General features: G+C 64.4%; 1 protein-coding gene across 1 annotated transcript in view; it reads left to right on the top strand.

Moving 5' to 3' along the window:
• Positions 1-2065: 2065 nt before the first annotated feature.
• The window catches only part of COL8A2 (collagen type VIII alpha 2 chain), a 33577-nt gene continuing 13401 nt past the window's right edge, over positions 2066-22241 (top strand). The window contains exon 1 of the mRNA XM_075173937.1: positions 2066-2157. The gene's annotated coding sequence lies outside the window, so the exon portion shown is untranslated. The remainder of the gene's footprint in view (positions 2158-22241) is intronic.

The following is a 22241-nucleotide window of genomic DNA, read 5'->3' on the forward strand; positions in this document are numbered from 1 at the left end:
GCCCTGCGCTGCTGCGCCCGGGCTGAGCCGTGCCCCAGGACGAGCCGTGCCCAGGGCTGAGCCACGTCCGGGGCGGCAGTGCTGCCAGCAGCCGTGGCTGCGTGCGCCCTCGCAGGCACGCTCGTCCCCAGTGCTCCACGTGCACCATTTGGGATGGCACCGTGGGGACACTGCTAAGCGTGAGCGAGTGCCCCTGGTGCTCGGGCGCAGCCAGGCAGAGGGAAGAGCCAGTGTGTTGGCCAGGTGGGGCAGGGTAGCCAGGGCGGCATGGCCAGGGCGGCACGGCTGCACCCCATGCTCTGTCCTGGCGAAGGGGCAGGCGCGGGAGCTGCGGAGGAGCGAGCCGGCGCGGGGGCGATGACAGGCGGGAGAGGCCGGCACAGAGCAAGGCTGCAGCCGATGGTTCGCTCTGTGGGACAGAGGAATGTCTGTGCTGGCTAATGAGTCTGCGTGCAGAGGAAATGCTTTGCCAGTGAGAGCTCCTGTTAAACAAGGCTGGTCCGTTTCTGCGGGAGCTGCCACGCCGGCGGAGGCCCCTCGGCGCTCTGCCTTGCGCCCGGGCCCCCAGCACCGGGGGCTGCAGGTGGGACCAGGGCGAGGGCAGGAGAGCCGGCACTGCCGGGGCCAAGACAGAAGCAGAGCAGTTTCTGCCGGCAGCCGTCCCGCTGGGGCTGCGGTCCCCGAGCAGCAGGTGATGGTGCACCGTGGTTCAGCCGGGCTCAGCCGCGGCCAGGAGCAGCCTCGGACCTCCTCTAAGCTGCTCGCCATGGCCTGTGGTAGGGACCAGCTCCGGACGGACCCCTAGCCCCGCCTGCTCGGGGCACGGAGGGGACCCCCACCTCAGCCCCATCCACCCGTGTGGGGCAGAGCACATCAGCATTCCTGGGAGCAGGGTCCGGCCCCGTGGTGGCTGCTCGCCGAGGGAAGGCATTGAGGGGGGATTAGCCGTCTGATGCCCCCCCTTGCTCAGGCGCTTAATACAGAAAACAAACACCCTTGTGCGCCCCGGCGGCCTCGATCCAGACGGGCTTTCTCCATGCCTGTTGCCTGAGCAACCCTAATCTGCCTCCCGGGGCACACCGGGGCTCTGCACCCCCCGGGCCCGTGCACCCCAGCAGCTGTGGCAGTGCCGACGGTGTCCCGGCTGTGCCTGGCACGCGGCTGCCAGCAGGACGCCATGACTTCTCTGTCTCGGGAATGGGCAGCACACGGTGGCTGGGAAAGGCTGGAGGTGGGGGCTGCGGGCAGCCCGCTTCCCCGGGATTGGGGCACCTCTGCCCCCGTGCATGATTTGAAACTGTGCCGAACCAAGCGGCAGCAGGACCTGGCTGCACTGGCACCACTTTTCCCTACTTTTCCGCTCAGGGCAGCAGGATTTTTGGGGTGGTGAAGTCCCCCCCCAATAGCAAAGGGAGGGAGCCCCTCCCGCTCGCACTGGCGCTGTGCCCACAGAGGGAGCGGGCGGTGGGTTTGGGGGAGCATGGGAGCAAGCTGCTCCAGCCCTGGGCTGCCAGATGGGCCAAGAAGGGGAAAGAGGGTTGAACCCCAATCTGCCCTGTCCCAGGGCAGTGTGGGAGGCAGGCAGCACCCAGTCCTGGGTGCTTTGCAGACGAGGGGGGCTCTTTTCCCACCACTGCGGCTGGCATTGCTGGCATCAGCATCCCCAGGGCACCGGGCATCCCTGCACCGGGCGAGGGCAGAGCGGGTCCAGGGGTGTGTGCCATGCCCACGGGCCCCATGCCCACCCCCTGGGCTGGTGAGGAAGGGGCCGGGTGCCCGCTGCTCCCACCCCGCCGGGGGGCCGCACTTTTATGGCTTTATTTTGCGCGCAGTCTCCCTCCTGCGACGGAGGAACGGAGAAGCGCTGCCGGGCTGCGACCTCCGGGGGCGTGGGGGGGGGAAAAAGAGAGAAGAAAAGAGGGAAAAGGAAGAAATCGCAGCAGCCAGCCCAGCCCGGCCCGGCCCGGCCCCGCGCCGCACCGCATCCCTCGGCTCCGCTCCGCACCGCCCCGCAGCGCTCCGCTCCGCCCCGCACCGGCCCGCCCGCCCGCTCCGCCCCGCGGCGGGGGTGCCCGGCCCGTCCCGGCCCGTCCCGGCCCGTCTCGCCCGCTCCCCGCCGGCGCCAGCCCCTGCCCGCCTGCGCCGCGCTCCGCCGAGGTAAGGGCTCCGCGGCTCCCGCGCCCCGCGCTCACCTGGGCGGCCCCGCGGGTCGCGCCGGGCTCGGACGGGAGAAAATCGCTTGAGTTTCTCAGTCACGAGTCCCTGTGATGCTGATTACTTTTCCCCATGCAGAGAGGAATATTGCAAGGACGCTTCCAAACGTCTCTTTCCAGGCGAGGTCCTAGCCTGCATGCTTTTCTTTATTTCTTTTTCCCTTTTGTCATCCCTTCTTTTTCCCCTGACCCACTTTATTTGCGTGCCTTTTCCAGTGAATCGTACCCAGAGGCTTTGCCGTGTTCAGGGACCAGACAGACCGAGCCGTATCCTAAAGTTCAGACCTTTCTTTCTGCTGTTATGAAATAACGTTTGTGAGAACAAAAGTGCTTTGGGGATAGTGCTGTGACCTTTGGGATCGCTGCTGCTGGCACGTCGGCGCGGCTCGATGCCCTGGACCCGCCGGGAGGTTGTCCCCTCCTGCGGCTGCAAACGTCTGCACCCAGCGGTTCCTGGGTACCGGCAGGATCAGGGCAGGTCGCCGCAGCTCCTTGCACAAACACCTTGGGAAATACAAGGTGCTTATTTTATTTGGTTTTTTTTTAAGAGCGTTGCTGTTAATTGGCTCCTGATCTCCCAGGTTCCCTGGCTTTGAACGTTCCCAATAAGCCAGGAAAGATCCCCCCTGTATGGTAGCCCCAGGCGAGGCAATAACCTACCGGAGATATTTTCTCATCTATGGGCAGCTTTGCTATAAGGAACATGTTTAATAAATCATAAGGCCGGTGAATTCCTGGGATTTTTATTGCTTCTGTAAAAATGCAGTTTTGATCCGTCTGCGAGGGACACTGGGAAACAAAGCTGCTCCTTTCAGAGCCGGATCCTACGAATTTAGGACACTGAGCTGGCGGCGGGAACGGTGGCTGCGAGCCCCCCGGGCAGGGGCAGCGCCGTGGTGGGCGGTGGGAGACGGGGGCTCCCAGGGCAGGCCCCAGCCGCCCTCGGGTTTTCTGCCTCTGCCCTTTGAGGGACCGAACGTAAACCGGGTGCCTGGAGCCCTGTCTTGGCTTTCCTCGCGCTGCCGGACACGACCGCGTGCGCAAAGCTGAGGCAGCGATGCCAGGGGAAACATCACAGCTGGAAACCCAGCGAGGCTGCGCCAGGCTTCGAATTACATTTTTCCTCCTCGCCCTGTTGCCCAGGGGGAAAAGAAGCAGCAAAAACCAAACTGCTACAAAATGGGAGAGATTCTCGCAGGAAGAATCACCCGATTTCCATCAGGCAGGCTGACCCGATCCCCCCCGACAGCGGGGCAGCGGATTGCCCTGGCGTGTTTGGGCAGAGGAATGGAAATAAAGCGATTTTTTTAATTTACTTGTTCCAATCTGAAAACTGGGGTTTAGGGGAGGGAGCTGAGCCGAAACATGAAAGGCGCACGGAGACGTGAACCCGGGAGCTGTCAGGAGCTCACTGGGGTTTCAGAAGACACGAGTGCCGTGGCCAGGGCAGACGTTGAACTGGTGGAGGGTGTCCAGTTCTGCCCCAGCCGCCTGGCTCGAACCGAAAGCCTGGTCTGCCCCTGGCCGCCGAGCTGCCCTGCAGAAGCAGCGGTTTGGTGATGGGGATTTGTCCCCGTCTCCTGCCATGCCTTTGTTTTAGGCTGCGCGGAGCCCGGCCGCAATAGCAGAGGCGGGGAGAGAGCTTTTCTTTGTACGGGGAAGCATTTAAATTCTTTACAGTGATTCATATATTCCATTCATATGTAACACAGTCCTGTGGAGTGTGAATGGGGACTGCTGGGGGATTTTTTTTAAGGCAATAAGCCCTAGAAGTGTCAAAAGTTATTCACACCTTGGTGAAATCAAGGATATTTCTGTCCGTGGCTCTTGGCAGGGGCTCAGCACAGCTCGCCTTGTGTCGGGTTTTTGGTTTCCCACTCGGATACGGTGCGGGGGGAGCGCGGGGGCAGCCCTCTCGCTCCCACTGCCCAGCGCTGTAAGCATTTCTCGGTGTTTTCTCAGCAGCTGAAGGGGCCCGGCGCGGGCTGTGCCTGGGGACTGCGGGGTGGCCCCCAGTGATCGGCCCCACAGGGGTTTGGACCCCCGTCCAGAAGGCCCCCGGGGCTGGAAAGCAGCCGTGTCTCAGTGAGCCTGTGGCTGGGTGAGACGCTGCCCCTCGCCTTTCACCACTCGTGGGGCGGTCACCAAGGCTGTGACCAAAACTGCAGGCTGTGCCTGTCGGGGCAGAGCCTGCCCCATCTGCCCCGCATCGCGGGGGCCGCCCGCCAGCCCAGCGAAGGGACGGGCCGTGCGGGCATCCCTGCCTCGCAGGAGCTGCGGAAGGCTTCACCCACCCGGTGCAAGCGGGTGCCCCTCCACCGGCTGCTCCGCAGTGGCTGGGCCTGTTTCAGCACCGAGAAACCCCTTCCCCGCCTGGGCCTTTTGGGGGGTGCTGCCCGGGGCGGCCCCGCTCTCGGCGAGAGGCTCCGGGGGTCAGGCACAGCCCTGCGGGCACTGACGTGCTCTGGGGGGCTGCCAGGTCCCTGCTGGGGAGCGTTAGTTTGGGGGGAAATAAGGCAGGACGGCTGGGAGCCGAGAGGCGCGGGGGCATCGCCCCGCTGCCAGGATGCGCCCCAGGTGCTGGGCCAGCACCCGCGGGGGGCTCTCACTCCGCCAGCCACTCCGGGATGCTTTGAGCTGCTGTAAATCCTCTCCAAAGGAACTGGGAAGACAGTTTTATGGCTGCTGGGGAGGAAGATTAGCAGGGTGTTGTTTTCAGAGCTGATCCATCACGGGACGCAGGCGCTGCGTGGTGCATCCGAGCGCTCGGCTGCTGGCGGGCGGCACAGCCTTTCCTGTGAAGTTTGAGATAAAAACGCCTGGTTTTAATGTTCTGTCTCCTCTTGGGATCTGAGATGCGAGTGACAAAGCTGCGTCCGTGGGCCCCGAGCCCCACGTGTGTCCCCTCTGCCCATGCAGCAGCCGGGCTCCTCGCGAGCTGGGGGAACAGCGGATCGAGGGGATTTGGGCAACGGCACCTGCAAAAGGCATTAGCCCTGGTGGAGAGGGCATGGGGGGCCGGTGCCTTCCCATCCTCACACACTCCCTCTGTCATTCTCCAGCTTATCTGCAGCCCGGGCAGCAGCAGACTTTCCATTCCCCTGCGCTAAAGAAAATGTCTGTGACAATAAAACCCAATAGTTCAGGAGGGGGAGGGATAAAAAGACGCTGAATTGCATTTGTCTTCCCCCAGTTTCTCCCTCCCAGCCCCTTCCCTGTGGGAGGGGGTGCAGGCTGTCGGCTCTGTTGGGCACAGGCAGGGCTCCGAGCCTCCCCACTCCCCCATGCGCTCAGCTACCGGCTAATTAGAGAGGCAAATTAGCTGCCTTAACAAAGGAGGAGGGGAGCGTTGACTCGCACCCACTCCCTCCTTTGCACCCAGGGGTTCCCTGTGCCTCTGCTATTGCTCTCTGTCCCGCACATTTTGGGGAGAGGGGCTGGCTGCTGCTGGAAACTCCGCAATCCCACGGGAGCGGAGCCCTCGGGGGCAGCAGGGGAAGCCAGGAGGGAGACCCCACGCCGCTGGCTCCCCCGGGCTCTCCCGGGCTCTCGGTCAGGGCTCAGCCCACGTTGCCTCCCCTGCACGGCGGCTTGGGCGCCGGCACAGACATAACAAAGCGCTTTTCCTTTTCCCCTTGTCGCCGGAGCTGTTCCTGAGTCCCATCGCTGGCCGCCTGGCCTCTTCCCCAGGGCTGTCTGGTCTGGCTGCGTCACCCCGCGCAGCGGCTGTGCACTTCAAAGCGATGAGATCCCATCCGGCCGGGAAGGGCCCTCCTGGCCGGCTGGCAGCGCACCGGGGAAACATCTGCGCGGGGTCGGGGGCGCAGGGGCCGGCGCGGCCGGTGGGATGCCCTGCTCTGCTCTGCAGAGCCCGGCTCACCCGCGGGCATCGCTCAGCTCCTCCCAAGGAGCTGCAGGAGCCGGACCCTTCGCCAGGGCCACCTTCTGCCCTGTACCCCCGTGTCCTCGCAGGAGCATCCCACAGGGGACCCCGCAGCTCCCGCTGGCTGCTGCCTCCCCACAGAGCTCCCGAGCTTGGCTGGGGTGCTGCAGGTGGGAGATGGGTGCCGTTAAAAATGAGGTGGGAGAAAAAAGGAGCCGAAGGCGGCTACGTGGGGGTTTCTGCTGTACCCTCAGCCTGTTAACGCAGAGCGCTCCTGTGGCCCCCGGCCCCGGTGTCAGCCGAGTTCGTGGAGCAAAGCTGCAGATCACAGGCAGAAACTGCAGCCAAAATCTGCAGAGCAGCCGGGTCCCGTCTCTGCGACCTTCCCTGGGGCCGAGCCCGTCCCGCTGGCCCATCTGGAGATGTTTGTCCTCTGAGGCTCTTCCAGGCGCCTCTGTCCAGGCGGGGGCTTGGCAAGAAGCAGCCAGGGAGGAAGGCGATGATCTCGATGTCCACCTGCTGTGGATGCAGAGAGGTGGAGACAAGGGTTTTCCCAGCTCGGGTATTTTGCACCAAAAAAGAGTCCCTGTTTCTTGCATTGAAGTGCAGTGCTCCCAGCACAAGCTCTGCCTTCCCCGGGCAGAATGCGGCCCCAGGAATCCCCCAAACCAGCAGAGTTCTGCAAACCTGCTGCAAACCAAGCAGCCCAGCAATGCCGGACCCCCGGGATCTCGCAGCGCTGCCTGTGTCTGCCCTGCAGATCTCTCTGGCTGTCGCCGAGAGCCTCTTTATTGTTCTTGCAGAGGGTTTTGTTTCACTGCTGCCTTCCAAGTTCCCAGGGATCTAAATTCTAAAGCAGGGTCTTGTAAAGAGCCCCGTCCAGATGGATGAGATGATATTGCTGGTATCAGATGAGATCTATCCCCTGTCTTTATCCACAGACAATGCAGCAGTGGGAGCAAACAAGGATACAGCCTTTCTTCGGAGGCACATTAGCCAAATAAGAGCCTTCTCTTTGTTTGGTACCGAAACCCAAGACCCTGCGGCCAGACCACCTCGTGTAGCTGCCCCAGTCCCTGCAGCCACTCAAGGATTTACCCCTTTCGCTGCAAAATCCCCCGTGCCCAGGTTGCAGGCAGGGCAGGGCAGATGGGTCCTGCCCGTTATGTTGCGAGGGTGTTTCCTTTCCTGCTCCCGCTGTCGGGGGTTGTCTGTGCCCCCAGGGCCGGGCAGGTCTCCGTGCTGCTGCAGGGATGGAGCAGCGCTTGAGGCTCTTCTGCTCTCAGGCGAAGAGACATGGACCTGACACCTGAAGGAGGTGCAAGTTGCTTTGATTGTGCCCCATCTTTTAGGGAGGGCTGAGCCTGTTCAGCCAAGGATCGGGGCCGTCCGGAGCAGCCGAGTCCGCTCTGTGCACAACGCTTGCAGTGATGCTTAAAGCCTGCGGCCAATTCACCTGCTTTCAGATTTCATTACAAGTCCTAAAATTCAGCCCAGGTTTGTTTTAAGAAGTTACCGGAGGCTGAGAGAGCCTGGGACTGATTTATGGCTTCCCATCAAAATCATGTGGTTTTACCACGAAACTTGGAAGCTCTGGCTGCATTTTTCCTTTGGAGATTTTGGCTTTGCTCCAGGCTCGGCTCCGAGGGGCGAGAGTGTGAATCCAGGGTGTGCATCAGGGCTGGAGCATTCGGGTGCTGCAAGTGAAATGGAGGAGATATGGATCGCTGCAAAGAGAATATTTAATGTCAAGACAACACAGCCATCTTTTTCAGGGAGCACCGATAAGGCGACGGGAGGCTTGGCACGGAGGGGAGCTGCAACAGTTCCTTTGCTTTCAGTGTGGCTTTAATTTCAACACTTGCCACTTATCGCCCCTGCATCCCGCTCACTGTTCAGCGGCTCGATGTCAGCAGCCGAGAGCAATGTCCCCCGCCGCGCCTGCGTGCCCAGGGAGGTTGTGAAGTCCGCTGCCCTCCTCGGAGCCCTGCTCCCGGACCCGCGGGTGAGCTGCTGGTGCCCACCAGGGTCAAATATGTGGGCTTTTGCCAGAGAAGCATATTTTCAGCCTCAAACATGCATTGTCAATGACGGCAGAAAGGTATTTCTCAGCTGCTCCAGTGTCCTGTAAGCCAGCCAGCCAGTGGAGGGAAACAAGCCTACTTTTATTGCTATTTCTTCATATTTCCTGATATTGCCAGTCTGGCGCTCAGAACCCACAGCAGATCCCCGAAGGTCCTGGGTTTGGATTACAGCGGCGATACTTTTGTCTTTTCTTTGCCTTTAATTTCAAACGCTTTGGGCCCCGAAGGGGGTCAGGCTGATAAACCCATCCGCTGCAGCCGGGCGGGCAGAGACCGCAGCCCCCTGGCGTGAGCAGCCCGGGCATCGAGAGCAGACCACGACCCAGGCCAGCGGGCGATGCGGGGCCTTGGGCGCGGCTGGGGCTGGGGCTGGGGCTGGGGTGTCCCCCCCGCCACAGCGGCACGAGGGTCCTGGAGCCCAGTGCCCGCTGTGGGCCTATGGACTTCTGAGGGTCACGTTAGGGGAGTCTCGGCTGCTGGCTCGTGGGCAATGCGTGGGCAGATGAAAACAGTGCTTTGCGTTACGTAAATAACAAGGTCAGGGCGGCTGCGAGCTGCTCCAGCCACCAGCGAGTGCCATGTCCTGCCGAGCGTCCCTGGCGCGGAGGCTGGCAGGACAGCAGAGAGTCGCTTCTGGGCTTGGGTGGCTTTGTGGTTTTAATTTAGCGGCTTTTTAAAGTAAAGATGAAAGGGAGAGCCAGGCAGCGTCGCATCAGTTCCCCTGTCTGCTTACAAAAGAAGCTGGTGGGGCCGTGCCGAGCACCAGCAGCTCCGTGCCCGCTTCCCGAACATCCGCTCGCTCCTTCCCACCACCGGCACAGGAACGTCTGTCCTTGTCCGAGCCAAACACCGCGCTGGGCCGGCTAGGAAGCACCGGCTCACGTGGCACGGCCCCGGTGTGAGGTGCTCAGGTGTCCGGCACCGCGCCTCCGGCCGGGGCACGTTTGATGCTGCACGGCACGTCCACTGATGCTTGTTTGCATCACGCGTTCTCCCAAAGCTGTTTCTTAAAGACCACATGTGATGTCATTGCTGAACATAAACTACGAGCTAGGATGAGATCCCAGAGCTCCTCCGAGCAGCTATAAGCAGAGCTATACAATGAGTTTGTCATTATTTTATACCAAGCCTGGTATTTTCCTCCCCCCAGGGGAAGGCCAATAGAGCGAACAAGAGCGGGCCCATGCCAAACCGTGCCCAGGCAGCGCTTTTATGAAATCTTGGGCTCGTAAGAATTAATTTCATTTAAAACATTCTTTTCGTTTTTCATAAAGCACAGCAAATCTGCGATACTTAGGGCAGGAATGCGGCGAGAGCGCTGCCGGGCAGGCAGCGAATTACCCGCGGCAGATGAGCCGTGACGGCAGGGTCACCCGTGGTCCGGAGCGCTGCTGGCCCCGGCTTTCTCCGGGCATCCGGCTGGGAAGAAGGGAGATGCTGGAGCGACCGTCCTGGATGCAGCCGGGTGCGCAACTCCGGCAGCCCCCTCCCGTCCTGCGCTCCCAGGGGACGTGGGAGTTCAGGCGTGTTTGTCCCCAAAGGTCAGAAAAATGCCAGCGTGGCCGTGTCCCCGCCCAGCGCCCGTGTGCTGCGGGGCCGGGGCGTCCTGCACGGGTGGGACGGGGCGTCGCAAATCGTCTGTTTGAGTCCCCCGGCTGGTGGCAGCTGGTCCAGGGATGAACACGGCCTGAAACGCAAGCAGACTTGCTCAGGTGACAGGCTGCAAATAATTCATGTGAGTTTTGGAGCTGGGGGTACCTGACCAGCGCTGGGGGCCGGGGCCGGAGCAGAGCTCCCGGATGGGGGCTAGCTGCCGGTGCTCCTGCCCTGCAGGTGAAGGTGTGAAGACCAGGGCTGGGGGAGAAGCAAACCTCTGTCCGCCTCGTTGCGGGGCTGCTGGAGGCATGGTAGGGGCACCTTGCCAACAGCAAGACCCCTCTGGGGCCGGCTGCCATGGGGCTCTTGGCATAGGATGGGGTTTGCTCCCTGGGGTCCAATCCCAGTTGGAGGAACAGCCCAAAATCCCACCTGGAGGGCAGCCCCACTGGGAAGGGTTTAACTCTCCTCCCTTCAGCCATTTCCCCCTCTTGCAGCCTCCCAGGACAGGACCCAGACGGGCACCTCCTGTAACGAGTCCTCTTAGGATGCAAACGGGCACTCGTGGCCTTGGGCGCGCTTCCCCGGCAACCTTGGGAGTCCGGCCACCAGCGCAGGTGTGGGACATGGCCCACGGGAGTTAGAAACCGGAGGCAGCCGATGGATCCCGCTGGGCTGGGATTGCTCCCTGCCGCGCTCCCCAGCGCTTCCAGAGGCTCGCCTGCTGGAAGTCTCTGCCTCCCACCCGGCTGGTGGGCTCCAAGCCTGCTGGAGAGCTGATAGTGATGAGCACGAGGAGGATTAGAGGCTTTAGCTGGTGTCAAACCTCATCTTTCATCCCGCTGTGGGGAATTCCGTGGCTCGCTCTTCCCTGCTCCTGCACAAGCACTGCCGGAGCTGGGGCTGCCCTTCCCTTCTTCGTGTTCGCTGCAGACCTGGAGGGAGTGGGAGAGGGGGCGAGCTGGCGGCCCCCCGGGCTGCGGCAGGGGGTCTGCACCGTCCCAGAGCCCTCCGGGAGCCGTCCAGCTTCGAGCGGTACGTTTTTGCTGGATAGATGAAGCTCCTGAGAAGGAGAGGTCAGCAGCTCTCCGGCACCGCGCGGCACGGCACAGCCAAACAGCCGGGCGGGGATGCCCTGGGCGCGCGGCGAGCTGGGCGATGGAGTTTGGCAGCCGCAGTATCAGGTTGAGCCCGCGTCGCTCTGCGGTTTGCTGGGGAGAGCGTGAGAGCGCAGGGCTGGGCACGCTGTTTATTTTGGTTAAATTGAGTTTTCTCCGGGAGATTGGGGGGCGCGGGGGGCCTCCAGACAAGGGGCTTTTGTGAGCCGGGCTGCAAGCCGATCCTCTTTTGTGGTTTTGCTTTTTTGGATGATACAATTTGTTATTCCAAGAACTACCCAGCAAATGGACCCCATTAGCCAAGTCCCCAAAGCGGCTGGAGCTGGCGCTTGCGACACCTTTGTCTGCGCCCACCTTGGGCCCGATGGGAGCCGCTGGGGCCATCTTACCGCAGCACCTTTGCCCCTGGACGGTGCCCGGGGGAGATGGGGGCCGGGGGGCCAGGAGCTGCCGACCCTCCTTGCCGGCTGCGGGGCTGCGGCTGTGCTGACGGGGCATCTTACGGGATTAGCCTGGGCTGGGAAAGCCAGTGAGACAGGCGGGAAGCGCCGCATTTGTTGAATTCCCGGCACACTCGTGTCCCCGCTGGCACGCTGACAATAACCTGACTGTTGCTGCTCTGCCGGGGGCCGGAGCCAGTGCCAGGGGGGAGCCCATCTGTGGGGCAGCCCCTTTGCCCCCTCGGACGGGGCTGGACCCTCACCCTCACCTCCGGCCACCCGAGCTCAGCAGCTCGGCAGGAGCTGCGGGAGTTTCATCCCTCTCTGCCCTTGGGCCGGCCCCAGCCGGTATTTAAGGTACTTCCCCCCCCAGCATCCCTGGGGAGAGCACTGACTGCGAGTGGGGCCGACCGCCCCAGTGAAGTGCCTGGGGAGCAGGGTGGGAAGCGGGGGCAGCCGCAGGATCGGGGGTCCCATGGTGGCTGCAGTTCTGCGCTTCCCCATGGCAGCTCTGCAGCACCCCAAGCGGGGCACGGGCGCTTCTGTGCTGCACATGTGGGTCCCTGGCACTGAGCAGCAGGACCTGCGCTGGGGGCAGCACGCGGGGTCCTGCCCCGTGGCAGCCCCGGCACGTCTGGGTCTGCCCATGGCGGCTGTGCAGACGTAGCTGCAGCCTTGTGCTGTTGAAGCCCGGCCCCGGGGCCGCGGTGCCAGGGCGGGTCCATCCCGCCGGGCAGCCCGGGGCCGGGCGGTTCAGCCGGAGCATCCTTGGCCCGCTCGGCGTTACCTCCTGCCGCGCGGGGATGCTGCTGGCTCTGTTTGTCTTGGCTCCGTTGGGGTTTTTCCTGCATGTGAGCTAGCTGGAGCTGGGCAGGAGCCAGTGGGCTTATAAATAAAAGCATCGGACACCTCTCTGGGTGGTGCTGAAAGCTCCCAAAATAGCCCTGCCGCCCCGCCAAGGCGCGCGTGGTGTTCACAGAGGCAGCCCCGGGGCTGGGTGTGGGAGCAGGGCTCCCCCGCGCCCCCACTCCCATCCCGGCCGCCCTCGCACAGCAGCCCCTGGGTCTCCCTCCAGAGCCGGGCGGGCACCCACCGCTCCTGCAGCACCAGGGCGGGCTGCCCCGGCCAGCTGGGATGTGTCCCTGCTCCTGCCAGCCTCCCGATGGGACGTGTGCCCCGGGGCTGGCTGGCCCCCGCGAGGAGGGATGCCCCAGGAGCGGGCAGCGGGCACCAGCTGTGCCCGGGGCTGGGTTTGCCGCAGGGGCTGGGTGCCTGTGGAAACCTCCCCGGCAGCACAGGCGCGTGGTGTCCCAGAAAAGGGGGGTCAGCGCTGGCGGGGACCCCGTGCTGCGCTCCTGCGAGGGGAGCGGGGCAGCCCTAGGGCACGGTGCGTGCCGGGCACCGCACAGAGGGGACATCGGCTGCGGCAAGATGGCCCCTTGGCCAGCTCCAGTTGATGGAGAAGAGCTGGGAGGAAAGCGCCGGCTTTACGGCTTCACCTCCTGTGCCCGGCGCTGCCTGGCCGCACGCCGTATTTTCACCGCAGCGCTGGCAGGGGTGGTCGGAGGCCGTGGGACGCTGGCCTTGAGCGGCGTTTGCTTTCTGCCAGCGGAGGAAGCCCGGCTCGCCGGGGCCGCGGTCCGACCCTGGCACAGCCCAGCGGGGGCCGTGGGAGGGGGCAGCCGTAACATCCCGACAAAAGGAGCCCGGCAGCGGCCCGGAGACGGCGCCGGGAGCCAAGCGCAGGGGCAGGACCCCGTCCAGGGCTCCTCGCACCGGCCGCCTCCGCTCGACACTGCCTGCCCTGCCTGCAGGGTGCCGGGAGGACGGAGGCGGCAGTGGCCTTGCAGACCCCGGTGCCTCCCTGGGGACCGGCTGCAGCGTGCCAAGGGCCAGCACGGACGGGGGGGTTCCTGGCGCCCAGCTGCGGCCAGAGCCGTCCTCCCGCCGGGCCCCCGCCAAATTCCACCCAGGGCCTGGCATTTCAATGTGCCGTGCCTTCGGAAAACAGCATTTTAACGTTCTTGCTGTAAACGAGGTGGAAAATGTCCGTGGGCTTGTGCAGGAAGGCTCCCGGGAGCCCAGCCGTGCCGCAGGCGTGCCGGGGGCTGGCTGAGCCCTGGCCAGGCGGCTGGGGATGGGGTGGGATCCTCGAGCCCCGCGTCTCTCCGGGACTTCCCTGCGGCTGCAGGCCAGCTCTGCTTGCGCCCGTTATTTCCGTTGCAGCAGCGAGGCTGGTGCTGCCCGTCCCCGGGGTGTCCCGACAGCCTTGGGGTGCACCCTGACCTTCCCCCGGTGAGCGCGGCCGGGGGGCTGTCACCCCTCCCGGGCAGGGAGTGCGGCATTGCCCGCTGCCCTCCCAGCGCCGCCCCCAGCCCGGCCAGCACCTCCAAGGGCCTTTCCCTGCTCCGTTCCTGCACAATAGCTCCCGGGTTGAAGGCTGGAGGGTTTCTTGGGTTTCTTTTCTCTTTTTGTTTGGTTTTTTTTTTATAATTGTCCTCTAGAAAAATGGGATGAATAGGGCGATTTAATTTTTTCCCCATGCTTCATTGCCACATGTGAAGGCTCATAAATGCCAGGCGAGTGCGGCAGCACAGCACCCGCAGCTGACGCCCAGTGCTCGCCCGAGCCGGGGCTGCCACGCGCCCGCTGTTTCCTAGAAGGCAGCAACGTGCCCAGGCCTGCCCCGCGTCGGGTCTGCTCCCCGGGTCGGGTCTGCTCCCCGCGTCGGGTCTGCTCCCCGGGTCGGGTCTGCTCCCCGCGTCGGGTCTGCTCCCCGCGTCGGGTCTGCTCCCCGGGTCGGGTCTGCTCCCTGGCGCGGGGGGACAATCGGGACCGGCACTGCGGTCCCTCGGGTGCGGGAATGGGTGCCAGTCCCCTCCCGAGCGCCATGGCAGCCTCCCGGCGCCTGTGCCCAAACAAGTGGGTGCCCCTGTGCAGAGGCGGGGGGTCCTCGCCGGGCTCAGCGCCGTGCTGCTGCTGGCCCGCATGGCCTTGGGCAGGATGAGCCCCTCTTTGGGCAGTGGGTCCTGAGCGGGGACAGAGGGAGGTTCCCACACGACACAGCCTGGAGGAAAACTCTGCCTGGAAAAAAGGAGCTGGATGTTTTTCCAGCTTGAAGCCTAAACAAAAGATTTTGTAATAAGTGCGTCCCCTGGCCTCGGCTCGGCACCCGGCTCCGCCAGCCCCATCCCCCCCAGTCAGTCCCCGGCTTCGCACCCCGGTGCTCCCGGGACGGGGCCGCGGGGCATGGCCCTGCGCCGTCACCGCTGCAGGCTCCGTCCCTTCCTCCAGCAAAACATGGCCCTGGGAGACTGCAGGGACACGGGGACGCGGGGACGGCCCGGAGCGCCGCCGGCTGCCTGTCTGTCCGAGGGCTGGCGTCTCTAACAGAAATAAATAAGTTCCACTAAGGAAATATTCTGTATATTCTGCACTGGTTTCCGCTGGTGCTTAAACTCCAGGTCCCCGGTTTTGCTTGGCAAAGGGTCAATGGTAACAGGGACGCCCAAGGCGAGAGCTCTGCGCCCTGCGGGGAGGCAGGGCTGGCCCTGGTGCTCCCGAGTCCTGGAGCCTGCGCAGGTCACCGGCTCCTCGGTGCCCTTCCCAGCCGGCTCGCTCCCGGCGCTGTCCCGGCTGCTGCTTCCCCTGACCTGGGTCCAGAAGCGGTTTTTCCCCTGGGATGGTCTGAGGCCCATGAAATCCATCCCATTCTGCCCCGGCAGCTGCCCTGGTGCAGTCCGGGCCCGGCCGCCTCCGGCTGCTCCGCAGGGCACCGCGTGCCGCGGGGCAGGGCAGCTCTGCCGATGGTGCCACGTCAGGAGAAGCAGAAGCAGCGGGAGATGAACATGGTTTGTGGGCGCAGGGGTCCCGCCAGGAGCAGACGGGGGGACGCAGGGGGAGTCTGGAACCCTTTAAGGCAGCTTAAACAAGATACTCGATTGCGCTGGAAATTAGGAGCCTGGTAATAAGATTGTGGCTTAGGGTAGCGGCACGTTGGCGTTACTTGAGGTTGCAAGCTCTTTGTTTATGACAAATACAGATGGTGCACGTGGGAGCGGTGAGCGGCCCCCCGTGTCCCCCAGGACACGGCACCCGGCTGGCCGAGACCCGGGAACCCCGGGGGAGGAGGGGAGCGGAGCTGCCCCGTGGGGCTCGCTGCCACCTCGGCCACGGGGCTTGGGGGGTAACAGGGGTTTTGGCGCAATCCCCAGGAAAGCGGGGCCGCTGGAATTCCCTGTGAGGCTTTCGGCGCTGAGACAAAGGAAATGTGGAGACTAAAAAAAAAAAAAAAATTTCAAATTGAAAAATCAAAGCAGCTGATTCAGCGATGTTGAAACATCTTGTGACAGCGTCGGACAAATTTTTTCCAAACCAAATTCTGGGAAAAAATCAGCCTGATTTTACACAACCCGCGTCCGTCCCGACGGAAAGGCACGTGCTGGGGGGTGGCGTGGGGGCTGCCCGCAGCTGGAGAGGCGCTGGGATCGGTACACGGAGACCCGCGATGCTGCAGAGCCCCAGGAGCGCAGCCTCGCAGAGGCTCTGCACCCACCGCGGCGCCGGCCCCGCCAAAACGGTCATTACAGAGCGCGGAGGAAAATCTGAAATCCAAGCCGGCAGCGCGGGGCCAGCGCTGGCCGGGCGGTGGGAGCGCGGTTTATGGTAGCGTCTTGTCAGAGTTTCCACTGAACACCTCAGGCTTGCTGGGATCTCACATCAGCTCACATAAATTAAATTAAATTAAATAACATAAACTAAAATGCTGCCTGAAAAGCGTGCGCTCCATCCCCTCGCCGGGGTGTGAATATGTGTAAGCAGCTCCGCCGCTGCTGCCGCGCCAGAAAAGCTCCTTTATGGTGCACGGCCCCGGGGCAGCAGGGGATGGGGATGGGATGGGGAGGGGATGGGAAGGGGATGGGAATGGGGATGGCATGGGATGGGGATGGGAATGGGGATGGGATGGGATGGGGATGGGAATGGGGATGGGGATGGGGATGGGATGGGGACGGGATGGGGGTGGTAATGGGGATGGGATGGGGACAGGGATGGGATGGGGAGGGTTCAGGCTGCAGCAGCGGGGGACGAGGGTCCTGCCGGGAGCCCCCGCTGTCCAGAGAGAAGCCGCTGCTCATTTTCTTTACTGGGTTAATTGGGAGCACAGCAAAGTCCCGTGCTTTAACCCCCTGACAGCCCGAGCCAAGGCTGGGATTGTCAGTCACCTCCTGGGGCACGGCGAGGGCAGGGCCGGCGAGGGGCCCCGCCAGCCGGAGGGGTGCAGCCCCCACTCCTCCTCCCTGCCGCGGCACGGCCGCTGCGCCACGCCACTCCGCAGCTCGCCCGGCTCCGCCGCTGCCAGCCCCGACACCACACCCATGCCCAGCAGGTACCAGTCCCTGGTGGGATGCTCTGCCCTGGGCACTGCCCTGGGGAGACCCCAGGAAGGCACCCGGACAGGGGTGGGGGATGGCACGGGGGATAGCGAGCACCCCGGGGGGGGATGTGCTGAGCAAATGGGGGGAGGAGGGTGCCTGCGCTGCCTGGCGGGGCGCCGGTGGGAAGCACCAGGGACTGGGACTACCTGGGGAGCAACATCTCGCCCTGGCGAGCCCCCGCGGTGCGGGCAGGGCGCAGCCGGTGCCGGGCCGCGTGCCGCCGAGGCGAGGGCAGTTTTCGGAGCGGGCAAGGCTGCGGCACCGCCCCGGCAGGTAACCCTATCCCCCCGCGCCGCCCGCCCGCCCGCCGGGGACGGACGCAGCCGAAGCTCCCACTCCTGAAATTTATTTTAATGTAAACCTAGCTCTAAGGCAGCTTTTTCTCATTTTTAAACTATTTCATATCAATCCTTGGCCTGACATTTGTTTTCTTTGAGTGCGGTGGGGAGCGTGGTCGGCATTGCTGAGGATATCTCCTCAGGAATCTTGGCAGAGGCGGCTCCCTATCTTTGAAGAAATGGCAAATGCAAAACAGAAGGCAGATATTAGAGAAGCACAAACAATATTTTCCCCCTGCTAACCCCAGAAGCGGCGCAGCGGCCGGCTCGGGGATGCGGCGGTGGGGGGACCCCGTGCCCGGACCCCACCGGCGGCACCGCACCTGCCTGGTTGACCCCCCAGAGCAGGGCAGGTCCCCATCACCTGCGGCCACGCCGTTGTGCAGGGGCACGTGGCCAACCCGGTCCCCAAGGGCTGTGACCGACCCGCTGGGACGGGGAGCGGTGGCAGCCGAGGAGCGGTCGCGCCGGGAGGGTTTGCAGTGGGCGGGGGGAGGCTGGTGCGGCCGGGGGTGCCCCCGCCGGGGTCTTGCCCTGTTGGGCTCTGGGGTCGCCCCCCGCATGCTGAAACCCCACGGAAATGCTGCTCCGAGGGTGACGCTGGTTTCACCGGCGTGTTACCGCAGAGGGGTTTTGCGGAGGACGTGTGCGGCGAGGGAGCGCGGGCAGCTGCCGGAGCGTGGGCTGCCCGGCCGGGCAGGCTGCAGGCAGCAGCGCGGGCACCAGCCAGGCGCAGGCAGGCTCACCTGGGGGTGTTGCTAAAAAGCTGGAAGAGGAGAGGAAACGGAGATCAAAGGACCCAGCAAAACCAGGGAGACAGGATTTCAACCCCTGACATTAAAATAAAATGACTGTTAGGATAAACACTGCAAGGCAGTTTCCCATCCCGGGCAGCCAGGCTCGCTGGCGGGGGCGGAGGCCGGGGTTATGTTCCTTGGCGTTTCACAAACGAGAAGTTTTCGCAGCAGCTCACAAATTTGCCGTCGTATCTGGGCAGCTGGGAGAGCGGCGGAGGGCGGCGCTGGCGAGGGGCGGCGGTGCTCAGCCCGGGAAAACAACGGCGCGGGGGACGGCGCGGTGGTAACGCCGTGCCGGGGGACGAGCTGCTGACCAGCAGCACCAGCTCTCCCGGGGGCACTGGGAGCCGGCTCGGGCGCTGCTGAGCCCGCGTGCTCCTGCTGCTCGGGAGCCTGTTTCCACTGTGGCACGAGGCCGCGAAGGATGGAACGTGTCCGTCCTGCGGGAGGGCAGGTGCTGCCGTTGAGGCTTCTTGTCGCGACGGAGCTGCTGTCGGGGTTCTTGCAGGTGGCGAGAGGAGAGCCGGGCGTCGGGGCTGATGAAGGGAGGGGCTGGGACGGCGGCGTTGGGGTCTGGGGCAGGAGAAGCTCCTGGGCGCGGTCACATGGACTGGTCCTGCAGAGCAGCCGCTCGCTGCTTAAAACCTAATCCACTGAGGAGGGAACCTCTGTGGGTTCAGACCTGGCCTCTCCCCCTGTTCGCTCTCGGCAGCTTGGGCATTTCTGGCTCCCTCCATCCCCTGCCCCAAATTTCGCCCCAGAGACGGATCGTTAGGTGCCGAGGAAGTGGCTGGAAATGCTGCTGCATGTGGGTGCCTTGGAAAGAAGGGAAGAGGTGCCCGGCTTAGGGCAAGGTCCTCCCAAGTGAGCTCTGAAGCCACCGCAGGGCTCCTGGCCTCGCCAGCAGCTCCCCTCGTCCAGTCGTGAGCTCCCCCTGCTCCTCGATCGCCCGCATCCCCCTCCACGGGGGTTCCCTTCCCCTCCCACGGGGGTGCGTGGATGGGCTGGAGCAGCCGTAGCGTCGCTGCGTTCACTCGGGCGCAGGGACCGCCTCCGCCCGCGGTGCCGGTGCAGGTGCGGCGGGCTCCAGCAGCACCAGGCTGCTCTGGGCCGCGCCATCGCCCCGGCTCTCGGCGGGGACAGCGTGGATGGGGACCCGAGAGGTCTCCGGGACATCCCTGCCCCACACGTCCCGGTGCGGGCAGCAGCCCCCCGAGCGAGCTGCCCCGGTCCCTCTGAGCACCCTGCCCCAGAAGGCTCTGGCCCAGACCGCAGCTCGTTATAATTAAGCCGGTGACCCCAGCACGAGGCTGGAAGTTTAAATGTCTGCGGTTGATGGCCTCTTGCCCGCAAATTCCCTGAGATGGGAATCGCTCTCTGCGGGTCCCTCCAGGCTTAGCAGATTTCTTTGCAAAACACCCGTTGCATTAGAAAACGCTGTTTCTGCGCAGGAGCTGCGAGGGCAAAGCGGCGTCTGACCGGCGGACCCCGGGTAAACACCGTCCGCTTCCCACCAGAGCTTACGCGTCCCTGGGGCAGGGCTGCTTCGGCTGACGGAGCCGGCCCGCGTCCCTCGGGGAGCGATGCCCTGAAGCTCCTGCAGCTCGCTGGGGCTCGCAGCCCGCGTCCCTCCCCGGGGCGTCTGGGCAGATGCTCCACATCCCGCACCAGGATTCAGACCTGAGAGGCTGTGCTCAGGTCGCGGCGTGGGCCGGGGCTGACGCAGCAATTCGGACCCCGCACAGCCCCCGCCGCTGCGCCTGCACAGACCCTGCACAGACCCCAGGAGAGGGGCTCCAGACCCTGCCCCGCGGCTGCCGCCACCCGCGGCACTACCATCCTCGCCCAGCTCCGGCCCTCGGCTCTCCCTCTGCTCCATCTTTTGGCTATCAGGGATGGCATTGCTGCTGCCCCCCGGGCAGGCCACCGTCCCGCTGGGAGGAGGAGGAGGAGGGGAGGGGAAGAAGAGGGGAAGAAAAAAATGAATCCCCACAAAAATGTCTTCATAACAGGAAACGTCTCATAAAATACCTGTGGTTTGGCATGTGTGATCCGACTGGTCAAACTATGCACCTGGCAGGCAACCCTGCTATTAATGCTGCGCGCAGTCTGGTATTTCGGTGGAGCTGAGGCTGGCGGGGGGAGGAGGACGGGACCGAGGAGCTCAGGGCACAGAAACCCTCCGTGGGGGCCGGGGCGAGGGGCGGAACATGTCCCTTGGGTCTCGCTCGCCTCCGTGTGCGCCCGGGGGGACATCGCAACGGTGTTTCGGCGATGGGACCATGGTGCTGCGGGGATGCGGTGAGCCGGGCTGAGACTCATGGCTTGGGCAGAAACCCGGCGTTTCTGCAGCTTCAGGCCAAGGTGTTCCACCCAGACCCGGGTCCAAGCCAGTGCAGACCTGGAGGTCTCTGTCCAGGTCTCCAAACGCCGTGGTGCCCGCCATTCCCCAGGGATGGCTTCGCCCCCGTGCGCGCCTTCGGCTCCGGCCGCGGCCGGGCGCGTCAGCAGTGATCAGCCCGGGGCTCTCCCGCGCTCAGCGGAGGAGTTTTGACAGCTGGAGGTGAGGGATTAAGCCCCGAGCTGTGACCTGCGGCAGGCTCACGCCTTGCTGCGCTCCCGGCACACACACACGGAGGGTCATTAATCCGCCTTAGCTGATCCCTGACCCGGTGGCTGCAGGATCAAGCGGCAACACCGACCCTGTTGTCAGCACCACCACCAGACCCCGGGCCCCTCGGCTCCGGGCAGCGTGCACCGCGGGCAGCCCGCACCGTGGGCAGCGTGCACCGTGGGCAGCGTGCACCGTGGGCAGTGTATACCGTGGGCAGCCTGCACCGTGGGCAGTGTACACCGTGGGCAGTGTACACCTCGGGCAGCCTGCACCGTGGGCAGCGTGCACCGTGGGCAGCCTGCACCGCGGGCAGCCTGCACCGTGGGCAGCGTACACCGCGGGCAGCCTGCACCGTGAGCAGTGTACACCGTGGGCAGTGTACACCGCGGGCAGCCTGCACCGTGAGCAGTGTACACCGTGGGCAGCGTGTACCGTGGGCAGCCTGCACCGTGGGCAGTGTACACCGTGGGCAGTGTACACCGTGGGCAGCCTGCACCGTGAGCAGTGTACACCGTGGGCAGCGTGCACCGTGGGCAGTCTGCACCGTGGGCAGTGTACACCGTGGGCAGCGTGTACCGTGGGCAGCCTGCACCGTGGGCAGTGTACACCGTGGGCAGCGTGCACCGTGGGCAGTCTGCACCGTGGGCAGCGTGCACCGCGGGCAGCCTGCACCGCGGGCAGCCTGCACTGCACAGGCTCCCACCATGGCCAAGTGCCGGCCTGACACTGATGCAGGGCATCGCCCAGCCCGCGCGGTGGGGCAGGGTGCGGTTCCCGCGCGCCCCCCGCTCTCTGCACATCGCGGATGGCTCAGGCGTGTCGGGAGGCGAGTCAAGACAGGGAGAAATACCCGGGTCGGTTTTGCAGCAAGCCCTTCAGCAGCTAACTGCAAACCAGCTGGTTAACGACCGGCAGAGCGGTCCCACCGCCCCATGTTTGCACCCATCCTCAGGCTCCTCCTGCCGCAGCAGCCGCCCCCGCCACAGTCCCCCCAGCGCCAGCTCCCCTCCTGCGCCCCGGCACGGCCGCCCCGAGCTGCACACATGCTGGCTGGCCCGCGGCTATCAAGAGTGGCTCAGCCCGTGGCCTTTCCTTCAGCCCTCCGCTCCCCACCCGCCTCCGCAGTAGTTGCTGTGGCAGCAGGAGTTAATTAGCGCAGAGCCCCCAGCCTCGGAGTTAATTTGGCTGCAACCCCTGCCTGCACCGGAGCAATACAGATGGACGCAGCCACCACCCGCAGCACGCTGGGCTGAAGGCACCGCGGGGCTGTGCCGCAGGGCGATGCACCATGCTGTGCTGTGCCATGCCGTGCCGTGCCGTGCCGTGCCCTGCCATGCCATGCCGTGCCGTGCCATGCTGTGCCATGCCGTGCCGTGCCGTGCCCTGCCCTGCCATGCCCAGCCTGCTCTGTGCGGGAGCCCGGTGCGGGCACTGCAGGGGTGGCAGGAGGCTGCCTGCAGATGGGGTGGGGTGTTTTTCTTTCGTCAAGGAAAATGTTTTCTTGTTCCCTCTGCTGACGAGCGGGCGAGGCTCCGGGTCCGAGCGGCGCGTACAGCAGCTTTTGGGTGGGATCAGGTGTCATGCATTTAAGGACCGGCTTGTGCCAAGACTCTCCCCGCGCGCTCCGGCGCTGCTCAGCCGAGCTGCTGCCTGATGCCTTTGGCTTTCACAGCCCGGCCTACGGAAACAACGTGCTCGTTCTCCGTTTCAATAGCTCGCTTTT

This window comes from Calonectris borealis, chromosome 25 (genome assembly GCF_964195595.1).
Source record: "Calonectris borealis chromosome 25, bCalBor7.hap1.2, whole genome shotgun sequence".
NCBI classification, from domain to species: Eukaryota; Metazoa; Chordata; class Aves; order Procellariiformes; family Procellariidae; genus Calonectris; species Calonectris borealis.